Below are 20,974 nucleotides of genomic sequence, written 5' to 3' on the forward strand. Positions count from 1 at the left end.
CTTCAATATGCAACTCTCACCAAAGGACATATCATCCATACAAAAAAACTAAACAGAAAAATGCTGAACCAAATTGATGTTATAAATCAACTGATTCTTTCTTATTTCATTAATCAAAGCTCAAATTCAATAAGATGAAGAATGTCCAAATAAAACAGATATGCTGCAAGGGGGAAGAGCCTCGAACACATCAGCACAGGGAAAATTTTCCTGAACAAAACACTAATGGTTGATACTCTAAGATCAAAAATCGACAAATGGGACTTTATAAATTGTAATGTTTCTGTAAGGTAAAGGACAATATCAATAGGTCAAAGCAGCAAACCACAGATTTGGAAAAGATCTTTGCCAACCCTACATCTGATAGAGGGCTAATATCCAAAAAAATACAAAGAACTCAAGAAGCTAGCCTCCAGAGAACCAAATGACCCCAAAATTTGGGGTATAGAGTTAAAGAATTCTCAATTTCAGAATCTTGAATGACTGAGAAGCACTTAAATAAATGTTCAACATCTTTAATTATCAGAGAAGTGCAAATCAAAAAGACCTTCAGATTCCACCTCACACCAGTCAGAATGGTTAAAAAAAACTCAGGTGACAGCAGATACTGGCAAGGATGTTGGAAAAGAGGAGCATTCCTGTATTGTTGGTGGAACTAAAAGCTGGTAAAACCAATTTGGAAATCAGTCAGGCAGTTCCTCAATAAATTAGAAACAATTCTACCTGAGGACCCAACTATATCACTCCTAGGCATATACCCATGACATGCTCCAAAATATAACAAGGACACATGCTCCACTATATTCACAGCATCCTTATTTGTAATAGCCAGATAACTGGTGGTTTTGGAAACAACCCAGATGTCCCTCAACAGAGGAATTAATACAGAAATTGTGTTACATTTACACAATGGAGTACTACACAGGTATTAAAAACAATGACTTTATGAAATTTGCAGGCAAATGGATGGAACTAGAAAATATCATCCTGAGTAAGGTAACCCAGTCACAATAGAATGCACATGCTATACACTCACTGTTAAGTGGATATTAGCCCAAAAGCTTGGAATACCCATATAGAGCTTAAGGAGGAAGATCAAAGTGTAAATGTTTCAATTCTACATAGAAGTAGGAACAAAATTATCACAGGAGGTAGAGTTAGGGAGGGTCCTGGAAGGGTGGGTCTTGGGAGGGAGAGGAGTGGAAGGGAAAAATGAGGGTGGGGACTGTATCAGGTATTGAAAGGGACAGAAGTATAGTGTCAGAAAATTTAACAGAATTATTTACCTGTGGAGGATGGGGAACTGGGTAGCCACTAGAGAGTCCCAGATGCCACTAGAATATCCCAGACTCCAGGGAAGTGAGAGGCTCCCAGGACCTGGTAGGGATTACTTTAGCCAAAATACCCAACAAAGGGGAGAGAGAACCTGTAGAAACCACTTTTAATAGACAGGCATGGCCCTCAGTTGAGAGATGGGCCATCTATCCATCTCGATATTGTTAATCCAGAGTGTTCCTGTTGAAAGGAAAGGCAGGGACATAAAATGGAACAGAGACTGAAGGGAAGGCCATCCTGAGAGGCCACCCCTAGGAATTCATCCCATATGTAGACATGAAACTCTGACATTATTGCTGATGCCAAAAAGCACTTGTTGACAGGGGCCTGTTCCCAGAGAGGTTCTACCAGCACCTGATCAATACAGATGCAGATACAGCCAACTATTGGACTGATCCCATGACCCCACCTCAAGGTAAGTGTTGTGGATATCACTGAAGCTGTTTGTAATTTGATGCCAATTCTTTTCTCCTGGAAGGGGTTGTGAACAAGGAATGAGTCAGCACTCAGGTGATTTCCTGTAAACCTTCTTCCCACCTTAATTTGTCCTTCTTCCCACCTTAATTTGTAAAATAAAGGCTAGAGCTGGTGATTAGGCAGGTGAAGCCTTAAAAAAGTGGAGCTGAAAGTTGAGAGAAAGAAGAAGTGGGGGAGAGGATGACAGAGGAGGAGGTGGAAGGAAAGCAGAGCAGAAGCACATGGCCTGAAGAAAACTACAAGTTATAAGGGGTCTCATAGATGGGGAAGATGATAGTGTAGTGGTAGATCTGCCCAATCTAGGTGCACAGTTTTTATTCATATTAATTGAGTTGTGTTTTTATTGCCAGGACATATTTGGGTTGGAGAATTACTACAACAGGTTAAGAGCTAGGGGAATGACTGAAGGAGTTGAAGGGGATTGCAACCTCATAGGAAGAACAATATCAACTACCTAGAGCTCTCAGAGACAATCCCCCACCAAAGAATATACATGGAAGGATCTATGGATCCTGATATATGTGTAGCAATGGATGACTTTATCTGACAACAATGGGATGTCCTTGGTCCTGTGGATATTCGATGCCCCACCATAAGGTGATGCTAGAGTGGTGAGGGGGAAGTGGGTGAGTGGTGGAGGAGCTCCCTCATAGAGGCAAAGGGGAGGGGAATAGGTGGTGGGATGTGGGGTCTCTGGAGGGGTAACAGAGAAGGGGGATATCATTTGCAATGTAAATTAATAAAATGATTAATTAAAAAACAAACTGACCATATATCACACCCAAAGCAAGTCTCAACAGATAGAAGAAAATAGAAATAAACTCCTGTACACTATCAGACTAACATAGATTAAAGCTGGATAGCAACAATAGAAATAACAGAAAGTGTATGAACTCATGGAAAATTATAAGAATCTTTTGAATGGAAAGTTACCCAAGACAGAAGTAAAGAAAAGAAAACAAAACAAAACAACCCCCCCCCCAAAAAAAACCACAAAGATTTTCTAGACTGCAATAAATTAAATACACAGCACACCCAAACTTATGGAACACAAGAAAAGTGGTGTTGAGAAGAAAGTTCATAGCACTAAGTGCCCACAGAATAATTCGAAGAGCTGTTATTCTAGCAACTTAACAGCATACCTGAAAGCTTTAGAACAGGGGTCTCAATCTTCTTAATATTGTGATCCTTTAATCCAGTTCATCATATTATGGTCTTAGTATAGAATTCTACCAGACCCTTATAAGAGTTCGGAACTATATTCCTTAAATTAGTCAACTAAATAAAATCAGAATGAACATTGCACAATTTATGAGACCATAGTTACACTGATACTTGAACCACATAAAGACTCAACAAAAAAAAAATTCCTTTATGAACATAGAAGCAAAAATATTCACTACAATACTTGAAAATTTAATCCAAGAAAACATTAAAATGATCACCACAACAATACAAGGATCATTCAATATAAAAAAAATCAGTAACTGTAATCCACCATAAAACAATCTGAACAAGGGGCACATGTAATGTAAACATAAGGCAGGCTGTTTACAGCTGAAGGGGATTGCAACCCCATAGGAAGAACAATATTAAGTAACTGGGCCACTCAGAGCTCCCAGGGACGAAACCAAAGAGTATGATACATGGAAGGAGCTGTGTTCCAGATACATATGGAGCAGAGCCTTATCTGACAACAATGGGAGGGGAGGCCCTTGATTCGGTGGATTCTTGTTTCCCCAGCATAGGGGAATATGAGAGTAGTGATGCAGGAGTGGGGGGTGGATGGAGGAGTGTCCTCATAGAGGCAAAGGGGAGGGGGATGAGGGAGGATGAGATGAGGGGCTTTGGAGGGGTAACTGGAAAGGGGCATATCATTTGAAATATAAATGAATAAAATGATTACAAAAAATGAAATGTTCAGTATCCTTAGCCATCAAGGAATTGCAAAACAAAACTACTTGAGATTGCCATCTTAAACCTCTCAGAATGACTAAGATAAGGAACAGAAAGGACAGCTCAGATTGCGAGAGATATGGAATAAGCAAATGTGGAAATCAGTATGGCAGTTTCTTAGAAATTTGGGAATCAATCTACCTCAAGACCCAACTATATTGTTCTTGGACATATATTCAAAGGACACTTCATCCTACTACAAGGTATATCATCACTCAGTCATGCTCATTGCTGCTGTCTTCTTAATATCCAGAAACTGTAAACAACCTAGGTATCTCATAACAAAAGAAGGGTAAAGAAAATGTAGAAAATTTATACAATGAATGATTAATCTGCTGGTTTAAAAATGGCAGCATGAAATTTAAAGGCAAGTGGATGGTATGATAAAAAAAAAATCATCCTGTGAGAGTTAACACAAACCCAGAAATTTAAATATATTTCTTCTTCTTTTTTTTTTTTTTTACTTTTTAAACCTTTTTTTTTTACTTTTTAAACCTTTTATTGGTTTTTTGTGAATTTGATCCCATGTATTCCAATCCCATTCATATCCCACCCTGAATATGTGTCCTTGTCCTTTGCATCTCCCCCCCCCCCCCCCGCCAACAGAGAAAAAAATGTCATTAAGGAAGCTGTAGTATGTCATAGCATATCCTACACTACACTCTTTGTCCACACTTTTTTCCTTGCAGATCTTTATTGAAATGACTTTTGATCTGGTAGGAGGCCTCTGGATTCTGCTACTCTATCAATACTGGAACCTCACTGGGACTCCTCTTGGATATCAGTCTGAAAGCTGAACAAAGCGAATGTATGGTTGGCCCGTGGCTACATGGGGAACTTGACCAAATTGTGCAGTACCAAGTACAAAAGCTACAACATTCTAATTGACACAATTTAGTAAGTAAGAATGGTTAGTTATGAGAGGAACTATAGAAGCCAAAACGAGAGATTAGTACATTTAAGGACTTTTCCTGTATCCTGGAACTATGGACTAGGTCTTTTAATGGATTAGGACTTTGTTTCCCCTTTGGCAGGTATGTGCTGGGTTCTAAGGTCAGAATGTTGCTTCTAATATTGTGTTGGTTGTGCTAAGGTCTCAGAACCTGTTACAACTCTATACCATGTGCCCCCAAACCAGAAGCCAAACCAAACCTATTTTCTTTGTAGAATAGCCTGCTCAAGATGTTTCATTATATTGATGGAAGCTGGAGTAATACAATGTGGGACACACACAAAATTACTTGTGCCATATTTTGCTGGGTCACATTTCAAACAAGGGGGAATTGATCCCTACTTATTGATGGGAAGAATTTCTAGAGAGTACAAGGTGGAGGTAATTATTGATTGCCATGTTTTCAGATAAATGATGACATAAAGTAATACATAATATCACCTTATATATTTTTCTTTATCCTTTAATCTAACATTCCAAGAGTCTACGATTTTCCTTGGCCCTTTGTCCATTTTCATGAGTGTGCTACTTCAAAGTTGCATTACCCACTTCAGCAGTTATATCACCTTACTTTTTGTTCCTTTGCTTTTATGTTATTTGTCAACATTTTAAATCATGCTTAGTTGTATTTTCATACTTCTCATATCTAAAGGTAAGTAACTCTCCAAGACTTTGCAAAGCAATAATTAGTAAAATATGAATTAGTCAATGTTTAAAATTAAAATACTTCTACAAATTGTACATTAAATATGTAAAAGCCAAAAAACAAAAACAAAAACAAAACCCAAAAAACTAAAAAGCTCTCTGTATATTATTTTCCAACGTACAGCCAGTGAGTAATTTACTAAAAAAAATTAGCCATTTGAATGAAAACTATGGTACATATCAATTTAGCTACCAGAATAAAACATACAAAATAAAACTTAGTAAAATTTAATTGCTTCTCAAGTACAAAAGGTTAATTTTGTGTTATTGAATTTGTTAATGAAAAAGTAAGTGAAAACAGGAATAAATTCAAATTAATAGTCATGAATAATCTTTACTTTGAAATTCAAATGATATAGTTCTAATTCTGCACAGCTTAGATACTAACAACAAAGATTTAATAAACATTTCAAGAGGTGATTATAGCTGATTTTTAAATTGAGGCATCAGAACACAACATTTTAGAGTAGTTGAGATTATTGTTATGCTATTTGGAGATGACCAGTCTTTGTTCCTTTCTGAAGGTTTAAAATTTAAAACTATATGACTGTGCATAGACACTAAGTTAGTCTACTATCATTATTGCATTAATAAGATGGACCTTGAGGATAGCCGTTAGAAGGAAATGCTCTTACTAGAAGTACAAAGACACCTACTTCCCCTTCAGCAGAAGGGATAAAGATAGAAATTATACCATTCTAGAGTTTCCTGCAGAATTAGAGGAAGTATAAAGAAAAAGTAACAAACTCTCATGTGAGAAGTAGAGGCACTCCTTAAATGTCTTTTGGAAGTTAATAAGATAATTTAATCTTTTAATCTTATTTTTCTTTGCTTCTACACCAAAATTCATGACTGGTATACATTTGTCATATGGGAGTCTGTTAAAACTCTGAAAGCTAGACCCTATTGATAAAGATTTGGGTTTATAATTCATTTTTATTTTTTATTTTATTTGATATTTTCTTTATTTATATTTCAAGCGTTATCCTGTTTCTTAGTTTCCCCTCCAAAAACTCGCTATACCCTCTCTCCATTCCGCCAACCTCCAACTCACCTATTCCTGCTTCTTGGCCCTGGCATCCCCTATACTGGGGCATATAACCTTCACAGGACCAAGGGCATCACCTCCCACTGATGACAGACTAGGCCGTCCTCTGCTACATATGCAGCTAGAGCTATGAGTTCCACCAGGTATTTTCTTTGGTTGGTGGATTAGTCACCGGAAGCTCTGGATAGTTCATATTGTTGTTCCTCATATGGGGCTGCAATCTCCTTCGGCTCCCTGGGTACTTTCTCTAGCTCCTTCATTGGGTACCCTGTGCTCTATGCAATGGATGGCTGTGAGCATCCACTTCAATATTTGTCAGAAACTGGCAGAGACTCTCAGGAGATAGCTATCTCAGGCTCTTGCCAGCAAGCTGTTGTTGGCATCCACAAGTGTCTGGTTTTGGTGATTGTATATGGGATAGATTGCCAGGTAGGGCAGTCTCTGGATAGTCATTCCTTCAGTCTCTGCTTCACTTTGTCTCTGTAACTCCTTCCATGGGTATTTTGTTCCCCTTTCTAAGAAGGATCAAAGTATTCACATTTTGGTCTTTCTTCTTGAGTTTCATGTGGTTTGCAAATTGTATCTTGGATATTCCAAGCTCATGGGCCAATATTCACTTATCAGTGAGTTTATACCATGTGTGTTCTTTTGTGATTGGGTTAGTTCACTCAGGACGATAACCTCCAGATCCATACATTTGCCTAAGAATTTCATAAATTCATTATTTTTAATACCTGCATAGTACTGTGTGTAAATGTATGACATTTTCTGTATCCATTCCTCTGTTGAGGGACATCTGGGGTCTTTCCAGCTTCTGGCTACTATCAATAAGGCTGCTTTGAACATAGTGGAGTATGTGTTCTCATTACATGTTGGAAAATCTTCTGGGTATATGCCCAGGAGTGGTATTGCTGGATCTTTTGGTAGTACTATGTCCAATTTTCTGAGGTACTGCCAAACTGATTTTCAGAGTGGCTGTACCAGTTTGCAATCCCACCAACAATGGAGGAGTGTTCCTCTTTCTCCACATCCTCACCAGCATCTGTGTCATTTGAGTTTTTGATCTTAGCCATTGTGACTGATGTGAGGTGGAATCTTAGGGTTGTTTTGATTTGCATTTCCCTGATAACTAAGAATGTTGAACCTTTTTTTTAGGTGCTTCTCAGCCATTTGGTATTCATCAGTTGAGAATTCTTTGTTTAGCTCTGTACCCCATTTTTTAATAGGATAATTTGATTCTCTGGGGTCTACCTTCTTGTGGTTTTTGTATATATTGGATATTAGCCCTCTATCAGGTTTGGGATTGGTAAAAAACTTTTCCCAATCTGTTGGTTGCCTTTTTGTCTTATTGACAGTGTCCTTTGCCTTTCGGAAGCTCTGTAATTTTATGAGGTCCCATTTGTCAATTCTTGCTCTTACAGTACAAGCCATTGGTGTTCTGTTCAGGATTTTTTCCTTTGTGCCCATATGTTTGAAGCTCTTCCCCAATATCTCCTAAATAAGGTTCAGTGTCTAAGGTTTTATGTGGAGGTCCTTGATCCAGTTACACTTCAGCTTTGTACAAAGAGATAAGAATGGATCAATTCACATTTTTCTACATGCTAACCACCAGATGAGCCAGCACCATTTGTTGAAAATGCTGTCTTTTTTCCACTGGATGGTTTTAACTCCTTTGTCAAAGTTCAAGTGACCATAGGTGTGTGGGTTCATTTCTGGGTCTTGAATTCTATTCCTTTGATCTACCTGTCTATCATTGTACCAGTACCATGTAGTTTTTATTACAATTGCTCTGTAGTACAGCTTCAGGTCAAGGATCGTGATTCCACCAGAAGTACTTTATTGTTGAGAATAGTTTTTTGCTATCCTAGGTTTTTATTTATTCCAGATGAATTTGCAAATTGCCCTTTCTAACTTTGTGAAGAATTTATTTGGAATTTTGATGGGGATTGCATTGAATCTGTAGATTGCTGTTGGCAAGACAGCCATTTTTACTATAATAATCATGCTAATCCTTAAGCATAGGAGATCTTTCCATCTTCTGAGATCTTCTTCAGTTTCTTTCTTCAGAGACTAGAAGTTCTTTTCATATAGATCTATCACTTGCTTAGTTAGAGTCATGTAGCCACCTGCAGCTAAACAAACTGGGTTCCTGAAAGGGAGACTGGGCCTGCATGGGAGAAAATGGTGTGAGAAATAAGGAAACCAAGACAAAGGTACTGATGATGCTGATCAAGGCCCAAAGTTTACTTAATAGTCTGAGCTTATAAAAAGGGGGATCCCATCCCCCACCATGCCAGGATCTCCTTTCATTGGATAGTGTCAGGAGAACAGGTCCTGCCTCTCAGCAGTTAGCAATGTCTTGGAGAAAATGGCAGAGGTGGCAGAACAATAGACCTAATCTAGGCCAAAAGACTCCACCCTAGGTGGTCTAGTTCACAGTAGTAGAGCAGGTGTGAGCCAGTCTGCTCAAGGCTGGGGGAGGCTATAGAGTCACATCAAGGTATTTTATATTATTTGTGACTCTGGTGAAGGGTGTTGTTTCCCTAATATCTTTCTCAGGCTCTTTATCCTTTGAGTAGAGAAAAGCCACTGATTTGTCTGAGTTTATTTTATATCCAGCTACTTCACTGAAGTTCACCAGGTTTAGGAGTTCTCTGGTGGTATTTTTGGGGTCACAGATGTAAATTATCATATCATCTGCAAATAGTGATATTTTGACATATTTTCCAATTTGTATCCCTTTGGTCTCTTTTTGTTGTCTAATTGCTCTGGCAAGGATTTCAAGTACTATATTGAATAGGTATGGAGACAGTTGGCAACCCTGTCTAGTCCCTGATTTTAGTAGAATTGCTTCATGTTTCTCAATATTGAGTTTGATGTTAATTACTGGTGTGCTGTATTTTTCTTTTACTATGTTTAGATATGGTCCTTGAATTCCTGATCTTTCTAAGACTTTTTATCATGAAAGGATGTTGGATTTTGTCCAATGCTTTCTCAGCATCTAATGAGATGATCATGTGATTTTGTTTCTTTGAGTTTGTTTATATAGTGGATTACATTTATGGATTTCCATATGTTGAATCATCCTTGCATCCCTGGGATGAAGCCTACTTGATCATGATGGATGATCGTTTTCATGTGTTCTTGGATTCAGTTTGCAAAAATTTTATTGAGTATATTTGCATTGATATTCTTAAGGGAAATTGGTCTGAAGTTCTCTTTCTTTGTTGGGACTTTGTGTGGTTTAGGTATCAGAGTCATTGTAGCTTCATAGAACAAATTGTGTGGAGTGCCTTCTGTTTCTATTTTGTGAAATAGTTTGAGGAGTATTGGTATTAGGTCTTCTTTGAAGGTCTGATAGATCTCTGCACTAAACCCTTCTAGTCCTCGGATTCTTTCTTTTGGAAGACTATTAATGACTGTTTCTATTTCTTTAGGAGATATGGGTCTGTATAGATCATTATCTAATCCTGATTTAACTTTGATACCTGGTTTCTGTCTAGAAAATTATCCATTTTATCCATGTTTTCCAGTTTTGTTAAGGTTAGTCTTTTGTAGTAGGATCTGATGATGTTTTGGATTTCCTCAGATTCTATAGTTATGTCTCCCTTTTCATTTCTGATTTTGTTAATTATAATACTGTCCCTGTGACCTCTAGTTATTCTGGCTAAGGGTTTTTCTATTTTGTTGATTTTCTTAAAGCATCAGCTCCTGATTTGGTTGATTCATTTTATTTTTTATTTTATTTTATTTTATTTTTTGTTTTTACTTGGTTAATTTCAGCTCTGAATTTGATTATTTCCTGCCATCTACTCTTCTTGGGTGAATTTTCTTCCTTTTGTTCTAGAGCTTTCAGGTGTGCTGTCAAGCTGCTAGTGTAAGCTCTCTCCAGTTTCTTTTTGGAGGCACTCAGAGCTATGAGTTTTCCTCTTAGTACTGCTTTCATTGTGTTCCACAAGTCTGGGTATGTTGTGGCTTCATTTTCATTAAACTCTCAAAAGTCTTTAATTTCTTTCTTGACCAAGGTATCATTGAGTAGAGTGTTGTTCAGCTTCCACGTGTATTTGGGCTTTTTATTATATGTATTTTTATTGATGATCAGCCTTAGTCCGTGGTGATCTGATAGGATGTATGGGTTATTTCAATCTTTTTCTATGTGTTGAGGCCTGGTTTGTGACTGACTATACAGTCAGTTTTGGAGAAAGTACCATGAGGTGCTGAGAAGAAGGTATATCCTTTTGTTTTAGGATAAAATGTTTTATAGATACCTGTCAAATCAATATGTTTCATAACTTCTGTTAATTTCACTGTGTCTCTGTTTAGTTTCTTTTTCCATGATCTGTCCATTAATGAGAGTGGGGTGTTGAATCTCCCACTATTAATGTGTGTGGTGCAATGTGTTCTTTGAGCTGTAGTAAAGTTTCTTTTATGAATGTAGATGTGCTTGCATTTGGAACATAGATGTTCAGAATTGAGAGTTCATCTTGGTAGATTTTACCTTTGATGAGTATGAAATGTCCCTCCTTGACTGTTTTGATAACTTTAGGTTGAAAGTCGATTTTATTCTATATTAGAATGGTTACTTCAGCTTGTTTCTTAGGACCATTTGCTTGGAAAATTGTTTTATAGCCTTTTCTCTGATGTCGAGTCTGTCTTTGTCACTGCTGTGGGTTTCCTGTATCCAGCAAATTGTTGGGTCTAGTTTATGTAACCAGTCTGTCAATGTATGTCTTTTTATTGGAGAATTGAGTTCATTGATAATAAGAGATATTAAAGAAAAGTGATTGTTGTTCCCTGTTGTTATTATTATTATTATTTTTAGATTTGGGATTCTGTTCATGTAGTTATATTCTTTTAAGTTTGTTGAAAGATTACTTTCTTCCTTTTTCTAGGGTGTAGTTTCCCTCCTTGTGTTGGAGATTTCCCTTTATTATCCTTTAAAAAGCTGGATTTGTGGAAATTCTGTAAATTTGGTTTTGTCATGGAATACTTTGGTTTCTCCATCTATGATAATTAAGAGTTCTGTTGAGTATAGTAACCTGGGCTGGCATTTGTGTTCTCTTAGGATCTGTATCACATCTCTCTATGATCTTTTGGTTTTCGAGTCTCTGGCAAGATGTCTGGGTTAATTCTAATAGGTCTGCCTTTATATGTTACTTGACCTTTTCTCCTTACTGCTTTTAATATTCTTTCTTTGTTTTGTGCATTTGGTGTTTTGATTATTATGTAACAGGAGGACTTTCTTTTCTGGTCCAGTCTATTTGGAGTTCTTGTATGTTCATGGGCATCTCTTTCTTTGGGTTAAGGAAGTTTTCTTCTATAATTTTGTTGAAGATATTTACTGGCCCTTTAAGTTCGAAATCTTCATTCTCATCTATACCTATTATCCTTAGGTTCGGTTTTCTCATTGTGTCCTGGGTTTCTTGGATGTTTTGGGTTAGGATCTTTTTGCATTTTGCATTGTCTTTGATTGTTATGTCTGTGTTTTCTATGGTATCTTCTGCACCTAAGATTCTCTCTTCTGTCTCTTGTATTCTGTTGTTGATGCTTGCCTCTTGATTTCTTTCCTAGGTTTTCAATCTCCAGAGTTGTTTCCCCTTGTGATTTCTTCATTGTTTCTATTCCCATTTTTACATCCTGGACTGTTTTGTTCAACTCCTTCACTTGTTTGGTTGTATTTTCCTGTAATTCTTTAAGGGATTTTTGTGTCTCATCTTAAATGGCTTCTACCTGCTTAGCTGTGTTCACCTGTATTTCTTTAATGGAGGTGATTATGTCCTTTTTAAAAATCTTCTATCAGCATCAAGAGATATGATTTTTAAATCCAAATCTTGCTTTTCTGTTGTGTTGAGGTATCTAGGACTTGTTGTGGTGGGAGTACTGCATTCTGATGATGCCAAGTAGTCTTGGTTTCTTTTGATAATATTCTTGTGTTTGCCTTTCACCATCTGGTAATCTCTGGTGTTAGATGTTCTTGCTGCCTCTGGCTGGATCTCATTTCCCCTGTTAGTCTGTCAGTCTGTGTTAGCACTCCTGAGAGACCAGCTCTCTCCTGGCAAGACCAGTGCACAGAGGCCTGCGGAACTATCCCACCTTCTGGGTGCAGATATAGGCCTGTAGGACCCTGTTCCAACAGCTCTGCTGCTTTTGTGGCCTGTATAATCCTGACTGGTGTTGCCTTAGACACCAGAAAAAGAAATCTACTTTTATTTTTAAAAGCATCACTACCCAGCATTTTGAAACCAAACGTAGCAGAACCAAACTGAACTGAACCAAACCAAACCAAACCAAACCAAAACCACCCAAAATTGGTCCTAAGCTGATAAGGTGGCTCACTAGATGAATCTTTTGCAGCCTGGTCACTTACCTGAGTTCAATCCCTAAAACTTATATAAAGGTGAAAAGAGAGGTAGAACTCCACCAAGTTGTCCCCTGATCTCCATACATGTGCTATTACAGATGTGTGTCCACACCTACACACCACACACAGATACACACACACACACACACACACACACACACACACACACACACACTCACACATTCACATTTTGAGAAACAATTAATTAATGGAGACTATATATATATATATATATATATATATATATATATACTGAAACATAGATATACACACAGAAAGCTGAGAATAGCTATATCATGAGACCTTAATAAATACCATGTCTGTGGAGTGTATATCCTTTCCTTCCTGATGTAAACTCTTTTTGCCTTTAGTATGATCATACTTTGTGCTTTACTATACAACGTCAGTATCTAGGCCTCAAACTTTTATATTAGATACTCAAAATGAGATTCTTATTCTCTATGTTTCTCTGTACTGATATTAGCCAAACCAGCAGATTTTCTAGTGTATACTCTTCAGTAAGGCAAGAATTGGATTTTAGTAAAGAATTTGCCTTGCTAAATAACCTTTTTAAATGTGGTTTTGATATATTAGTTTTGCTAGTGTGAGTTAGATTAAATTGTCAATTACTTTCTTCCATGTTTCATATTGTCTCCTCTGGGCAGGGTCTGTGTGATGTTATAAAGGTTTCACCCATAAAAGAGCCCTCTCACTTGAACTCTGTTCAGGACATAGAGAAAGATGTCAAAATATTTGTATCAAAATAATGAATTAGCACTAAGTTCTAATTAAAAATTGGTGAAAGTCACACCTTTAATTACCTTCATTATGGCAACATGTCTTATCTTGTCATTAAATGTTTGCAGTATGAAGAACATACTCATTAGCTTGCATTATAAATAATTCTGAGTTACTGCCCTTTGTATTAAAACTGTTTAGAAGCTCTTTCGAAAATAGCATGTTTAATTTTTAAAAATATGTTGAATAATTGTATTTCATGTTTTTGTGTTGTATCTGATCCTGATTATATTTCTACTGCCAAGATAAAATACTTATCAAAATCAATTTCAATTTCATGTTATGATCTATCTTAGAAAGACTGAAGAAGAAACTCAAGGCAGCAATTTGAAAGTAGAATGGAGAAACTTTGGCTACTGGTATGCTCATCTTGCTTTATCATACAACTCAGACAATCTGCTCAAGGTTAGAAATGTCATAGTAAACTGAATCCTGTAACATCAAATATGAGTCAACAAAATACCTCCACAGACATGCCCAAGGACAATCTGATTAAAACAATTCCTTAAGTGTCTTCCCAGGTGAGTCTACTTAGTGTTAAGTAGACAAAAATAAAGCCACACAGTTGTCCCCTTGTCTATGTGAAACACAAAATCCTTCTTGTTAAGCCATATCCTTTCCTTTCTCTGTCCCTGCCACATTAATATTATATTATAAAACATGGTATGCCTTTAAATCTCCCACAGTCTTTAAAAGTTACTATGCTTTAAAGGTTCACTGTCTTTAAAATTAATGGACATTTCTTTGCTATGGGATGATGTAAAATCTAAAGTAAATTATATACTAATTCCGAAATTGAAGAAAATGAGACATAAGAATTAGATCAAAGAACAGTCAAAGTTCAAGAGTGTTAGACTTCTCAAACTCACTCATGATATTTTGATATTAAAGGTGTTTAGTAGGCCTAACTCTGAAGGTCCTCCATCTTCAGGATGCATATCTAGGGTCAATAAACAACCCAACTTTGGATATTTGACCAGATTACAGAACCAGTGTTGAATTTCCTTCTGTGGATAAGGCCTACAAAAGAGTCAGAGAGTGTTTGATTACTGCCACAACTATCACGCCATTCACTCTTATAACAGTGAACATATCTTGCCTGGAAGATTGGTATTGCTAAGTGAAAAGTTGATAGAAGAATAAAGCCACTGATGACTTTTCCTATATTAGCCTGCAGAAAGCCTCATGATACTAAAAACCTTCTGAACAGCAAATGACTTTTATTTCTATGAGATAGGGATTTGGTTAATTGGTTTATTGATTCACATTTGAAGTGCTACCCCCTTCCCAGTTTCCCCTCCACACTACCTTATCCAAATCCCCTTCCCACTGTTTCTATGAAGGTATTCCCTCAACCACCCACCCAGTCCAACCTTACCACCCTACCATTCCCCTACAATGGGACATCAAGCCTGCACAGGACTAAGGACCATTGATGCCAGATAGGCAATCCTCTGCTACATATGCAGTTGGAGCAATGAGTTCCTTAATATGTACTCTTTGGTTGGTGGTTTAGTATCTTGGAGCTCTGGGGAGTCAGGTTGGTTGACATTGTTCTTCCTATGGTGTTCCAAACCCCTTCAATTCTTTCCCATAACTTCTCTACTGTGGGCCCCAGCTCAGTCCAATGGTTGACTGTTTGGTTTTCCTTCTTTTTGAGCTTCATATGGTCTGTAAATTGTATCTTGGGTATTCCGAACTCTTTGGCAAATACCCATTTATCAGTGAGTATATACCATGTGTGTTCTTTTTTTACTGGTTTAACTCAGTCAGGGTGATAGTTTCTAGTTCCATCTATTTGCCAAAGAATTTCATGAACTCATTGTTTTATAGCTGAGTAGCAGTCCATTATGTAAATGTACCACATTTTCTGTATCCATTCACCTGTTGAAGGATATCTGGGTTGTTTCCAGCTTCTAGCTATTATAAATAGGCTGCTATGAATATAGTGAAGCATATGTCATTGTTATATGTTGGAGCATCTTCTGAGTATATGCCCAGGAGTGGTATTGCTGGGTCCTCAGGTACTACTATGTCCAATTTTCTGAGCAACTGCCAGACTGATTTCCACAGTGGTTGTAGCAGCTTGTAGTCCCACCAGCAATGGAGCAGTGTTCCTTTCTCCGCATCCTTGTCAGCATCTGCTGTCACCTGAGTTTTTTCATCTTAGCCATTGTGACTGGTGTGAGGTGGAATCTCATGGTGTTTTGATTTGCATTTCCCTGATGACTAAGGATGTTGAACATTTCTTTAAGTGCTTCTCAACCATTCAGGTTTCCTCAGTCGAGAATGCTTTGTTTAGCTCTGTACCCCATTTTTTTTCTTTTTTTAAATTAGGTATTTCCTTCATTTACATTTCCAATGCTATCCCAAAAGTCCCTCATACCCTCCCCCCCCCACACCCCTCCCCACCCCCTCCCACTTCTTGGCCCTGGCGTTCCCTGTACTGAGGCATATAAAGTTTGTATGACCAATGGGCCTCTCTTTCCACTGATGGCCAACTAGGCCATCTTCTGATACATATGCAGCTAGAGATACGAGCTCCAGGGGGTACTGGTTAGTTCATATTGTTGTTCGAACTATAAGGTTGCAGACCCCTTTAGCTCCTTGTGTACTTTCTCTAGCTCCTCTATTGGGGGCCCTGTGATCCATTCAATAACTGACTGTGAGCATTCACTTCTGTGTTTGCTAGGCCCTGGCATAGCCTCACAAGAGACAGCTATATCAGGGTCCTTTCAGCAAAATCTTTATTTGGTTCTCTGGAGTCTAACTTCTTGAGCTCTTCAGATATATTTGATATTAGCACGCTAATGGATATAGGATTGGTAAAGATCTTTTCCCAATCTGTCTATGGCCCTTTTTGCCTTATTGAGAATGTCCTTTGCCTTACAGAAGCTCTGGAATTTTATGAGGTCCCATTTGACTATGGTTGATCTTAGAATATAAGCCATCAGTGTTCAGGGACTTTCCCCCTTTGCCCACATGTTCGAGGCTATTCCCTATCTTTCTCTTCTATTAGATTCAGTGTATCTGGTTTTATGTGGAAGTCCTTGATCCACTTGGACTTGAGCTTTGTACAAGGAAATAAGAATGGATCCATTTGTATTCTTTTGCAATGCTCACCTCCAGTTGAATCAGCACCATTTGTTGAAAATACTGTCTGTTTATCACTGGATGGTTTTAGCTCCTTTGTCAAAGATCAAGTGACAGTAGGTGTGTGGGTTCATTTCTGGGTCTTCAATTTTATCCATTGATCTACCTGCTTGTCACTGTACCAATACCATGCAGTTTTAATCACAATTGCTCTTGAGTACAGCATGATGATTCCACCAGAAGATCTTTTATTGTTGAGTATAGTTTTCACTATTGTGGGTTTTTTGTTATTCCAGATGAATTTGGAAATTTCTCTTTCTAACTCTATGAATAATTGATTTGGAATTTTGATGGGTATTGCATTGAATCTCTAGATTGCTTTCGGCAAGGTGTCCATTTTTACTATATTAATCCTGCCAATTCATGATCCTTCCATCTTCTGAGGTCTTCGGTTTCTTTCTTCAGAGACTTGAAGTTCTTTTAGTACAGATCTTTCACTTGTTGGGTTAGAGTCACACCAAGATATCTTATATTGTTTGTGACAATTGTGAAGGGTGTCATTTCCCTAATTTCTTTCTCAGTCCATTTATCTTTTGAGTATAGGAAGGCTACTGATTTTTTTGAGTTAATTTTATATCCATCTACTTTGGTGAAGCTGTTTATCAACTGAGGGAGTTCTCTGTTGGAATTTTTGGTGTCATTTAAGTATATTATATCATCTGCAAATAGTGATATTTTGACTTCTTCCTTTCTAATTTGTATCCCTTTGACCTACTTTTGTTGTCTAGTTGCTCTGTCTAGGACTTTGAGTACTATATTGAATAGGTAGGGAGACAGTAGACAGCCTTGTCTAGTCCCTGATTTTAGTGGAATTGCTTCAAATTTCTCTCCATTTAGTTTGATATTGGCTACTCGTTTGCTGTATTTTGCTTTTACTATGTTTAGGTATGACTCTTAAATTCCTGATCTTTCCAAGACTTTTATCATGAAAGGGTGTTGAATTTTTTTCAAGTACTTTCAAGTACTTTCAAGTTCTGCTTTTTTTTTTTTTATCTTTTTATGGTTTAGGTATAAGTGCAATTATGGTTTCATAGAATGTATTGAGTAATGTTCCTTCTGTTTCTATTTTGTGGAATAGTTTGAAAAGTTTTTGTATTAGGTCTTCTTTGAAGGTCTGATAGTATTCTGCACTAAACCCATCTGGTCCTTGGCTTTTTTTGGTTGGGAGACTTTTAATGACTGTTTCTATTTCTTTAGGAGTTATAGGACTGTTTAGATGGTTTGTCTGATTCTGATTTAACTTTGGTACCTGGTATTTGCATAGAAAAATTTCCACTTCATCCAGATTTTCCAGTTTTGTTGAGTATTGGCGTTTTTAGTAGGATCTGATCCCTCCCCTTGGTTTTTGTTGTTATGCCTCGCTTTTCATTTCTTATTCTTTTAATTTGGATACCGTCTCTGTGCCCTCTGGAAAGTCTGGCTAAGTGTTTATCTATCTTGTTAATTTTCTCCAAAAAACAGCTCCTAGTTTTGTTCATTCTTTGTATAGTTCTTTTTTTTTTTTATCACCCCCATAGAAGCAGAGGGAGAGAGCTTTCTGGAGCAGAAACATTTGAAATGTAAATGAAAACATATCAAAGAAAAGAAAAGAAAAGAAAAGAAAAGAAAAGAAAAGAAAAGAAAAGAAAAGAAAAGAAAAGAAAAGAAAAGAAAAGAAGATATTTTCTGGGCCTTTGAGTGGGGAGTCTTCTCCTTTTATTCTTATTATTCTCAGTTTTGTACTTTTCAGTGTTCCAAGTTTCCTAGATGTTCTGTGTTAAGACCTTTTTAGCTTTAGCATTTCCCTTGACTTATGTATCAAGTTATTTTATGGTATTTTCTATGCTTGAGATTTTTTCTTCCATCTTTTATATTCTGTTGGTGATGCTTGCATCTGTAGTTTCTGTTCCTCTTTCTAGGTTCCATCTCCAAGATTGCCTTGGTTTGTGTTTTCTTTATTTCTTCTATTTCCCTTTTCAGATCTTGAAAAGCTTTATTTATTTCCTTCACCTGTTTGCTTTTATTTTCCTGTATTTCTTTATATTTATTAATTTCTTCTTTAAGGTCTTCCATCTGTTTGATTGTATTTTCTCGAGTCTCTTTAAAAGACTTTTACATTTCCTCTTTAAATGCCTTTATCATCTCCATATGATTAGATTGAAAGCAATTTTCTTGTGATTCAGGTGTGTTAAGATTTCAGGGCTTGCTGAAGTAGCTTTTTCTGGGTACTAGTGGTGCCATATTGTCATGGCTTTTATTGTGTTCTTATGCTCAGCTTTACCCATCTGGTTGTCTCTGGTATTAGTAGGTTTGGTAGATTCCAATGAGGGCCTGCCAGAAGAGCTGGTAATCCCTGATATAAGCAGGTCTCTGGGATTACAGACAGAGATGGTTGTCTGGGTGGCAGCAGGCTTCCCAGGATTCAGGCAGAGCTGATAGTCCCTGGTAGGTTTAGGTTGGTGGCTGTCCCAGGTATCAGCAGTTCTCCAGGGATGCAGGCAGAGTTGGTGGTCCCTTAGCATTTTTTTCTCTGATATTTCTGATAGGGATGAAGACCAGAAGATAGATTGCAGAGGGGACAGGACAGACCTCAGGTCTTCCTGGGCTTACTAGAAGATGCAGCAGGCAGGGGTTTGGGGTTTGGGGATCTTACCTGTTTTTCCTGGGTCTCCAATGATGCAGGAACAGTGGTGGCTCAGCAACTGGAATGCAGAGAGGACAGAGTGGAAATCACCACTGCAGGATTGTCCAGGAGGGCTGGCAAGCAGAGAATTGGGGTACAGGTCTTATCTGGTGGTCCCTGATGGCTAGAGGCCACTGGGCCTATGTGAGACTGAAGGTAGAGGTGTGGTCTAGAAGGTGGAACACACAGGAGACAAGGCAAACATCAAGGGGACCCAGCAGACAGGGCTGGTCTGGTGATTTTATAAGAAGCACAGTTACCTCAAGTACCTTAAATTCCTTTAAAAATATGTAGTTAATTTCCAGTAAATATGAAATACTGGGTGTGATTTCTTAAGTCTTTGTCTAACAACCTTGGTGTTATTTGTTGGTTGTCCCTCCTTCTCATTGTGTACCAACACTTCCTTTCCAGTCAGACCCTCATCCACGTTATTCTGTTTCCTACTTCATATCACCCCTATTCTGCTATTCTCCTCCAAAGAACCACTCCTGCACTTATGGTTCATTCATATTTTCTTGATGTCAGTTGTTACTTGATGTTATAAGCTCACATCTGAAGATTCAGAGCTCGGAACTGCAGATGAATAGGAACGCTCGGTGTTCTGAGCCTCTATGAGCTTACTCAATATAATTTACCCATTTACTTGTGAGTTTTATGATTTCGTTTTTTGATCTCTAAAAAATTAATCTATTAACAATATTTAACGTTTTATTATCCCATCTGCTGTTCCCCACCTTTCTCCAAGTCCCCTCTGCCACTGTGTACTGCCTCCATCCACTCCTTCCCTCTCTCTTCAGAAGAGGTGAGGTCTCCCATGGATATCGACCAGACCTGGCATTTCAAGTTGTCCTAAGACTAAGCACATCCTCTCTTATTAGGTCTACATAAGGCAGCCCGGTAGGAGAAAAAATTCCCAATGGCCAGCAACAGAGTCAGAGGCAGCCCCGTCTCTCCTGTTAGGAGTCCCACTTGAAGACCAAGCTATGAAAGTGTAACCTTTGCAGAGGTCAGTTCCACAAAGGCTTCCTGATGGGCTGTTCAGTCTCGGCAAGCCCCTATGGGGCCAGCACAGTTCATTCTCTAGGGTTTCTTGTGGTGTCCTTGATTCTACAGTGTCCTAGCTCCTACAGCCCTTCCTTCCCATCTTTCACGGTATTTCCAAAACTCCGCCTAATATTTGTCTGTGGCATCTGTTTCCATCAATTGCTGAGTTAAGCATCTTTGATGATGATTATGCTGGGCAAGTATGGCAGAATATCATGAATAGTGTCAGGAGTGAGCTCCCTTTCATGGTATGGGTCTCAAGTGGGACCAGTTATGATTGGCCACCCCTTAAATTTCTGCTTCATATTTACCCCTGCACATGCATGAGTTCACTTTTATTTATAGCTGAAAAATATTCCACTACACGTGTATACTACATTTTCATTATGTAATCGTTTGTTGAATGACATTTATCATGTTGCCATTTCCTGGCTATTGTGAATGGAGCAGCTCTGAACACTGCTGAGTGAGTATCTGCAGAAG

The sequence above is a fragment of the Mus caroli genome, unplaced genomic scaffold (genome assembly GCF_978045245.1).
Source record: "Mus caroli unplaced genomic scaffold, Mus_caroli_1 scaffold_2, whole genome shotgun sequence".
Classification (NCBI taxonomy): Eukaryota; Metazoa; Chordata; class Mammalia; order Rodentia; family Muridae; genus Mus; species Mus caroli.